The sequence below is a fragment of the Sceloporus undulatus genome, chromosome 5 (assembly GCF_019175285.1).
Source record: "Sceloporus undulatus isolate JIND9_A2432 ecotype Alabama chromosome 5, SceUnd_v1.1, whole genome shotgun sequence".
Classification (NCBI taxonomy): Eukaryota; Metazoa; Chordata; class Lepidosauria; order Squamata; family Phrynosomatidae; genus Sceloporus; species Sceloporus undulatus.
This window is the reverse complement of record NC_056526.1, coordinates 162556660-162557335: the sequence shown is the minus strand read 5'-3', so window position 1 is coordinate 162557335 and position 676 is coordinate 162556660. Positions and strand designations below refer to the sequence as shown.

Below are 676 nucleotides of genomic sequence, written 5' to 3'. Positions count from 1 at the left end.
ATTATAGGATTCATGCTTAAATTCCATTGTGCATGGAGATGTTAATGTTCAATTGTTTTTCCTTTTGAAGAAGAAATGAATATTTTTATTGAACTTCCCCCCCCCCCTGTTAACTATCTCACTCTATGACAATAGGGATGGAAAGAATATTAGCCATTATCTCTCTAATCTACTGAGGCTTTTTGTGAAATTTTCATTCAATATGTGGAACTCTAATGTACAGGAACTTATTATGTGCAGAAACACAGGTGAGCGTTTTGCATGAAAGCTGTATTTTTGTGCAAAAGCCAGAACTTTGCACAAAACCACTGTTTCCAGATAACTGCATGTGTTATACCTCAAACTATGCAGCCAGGTTTCCTGCATTTGGTGAAATCACAGGGATAAGCACACCAGGACTGCAATGGATGAGCCTCACCCCAGGAAAACCACCTCTGTGATCATGGTATCTCCCCTGCAAGGAGTGATGGGACCCCCCCCCACACACACACACACAGACACACAAATTTGCACCAAAAAGTGTACAAAATCTCATGTGCATTTCTGTACATGATAATTTCCCAGAATTCTTCAAGATGTGTGAATACCAGATAAGAACTGCAAAGAAATTTTGTTTTCTCTCATAAAAATTATTTGCCCTCATTTACAAAGATGAAAATGGGTGAACAATTGCATT

The 676-nt window shown here is 38.5% G+C and overlaps 1 pseudogene; it reads right to left on the bottom strand.

The window, feature by feature from the left end:
• Positions 1 to 330: 330 nt before the first annotated feature.
• LOC121932339 lies at positions 331 to 467 on the bottom strand (annotated as a pseudogene).
• Between the last annotated feature and the right edge of the window lie 209 nt (positions 468 to 676).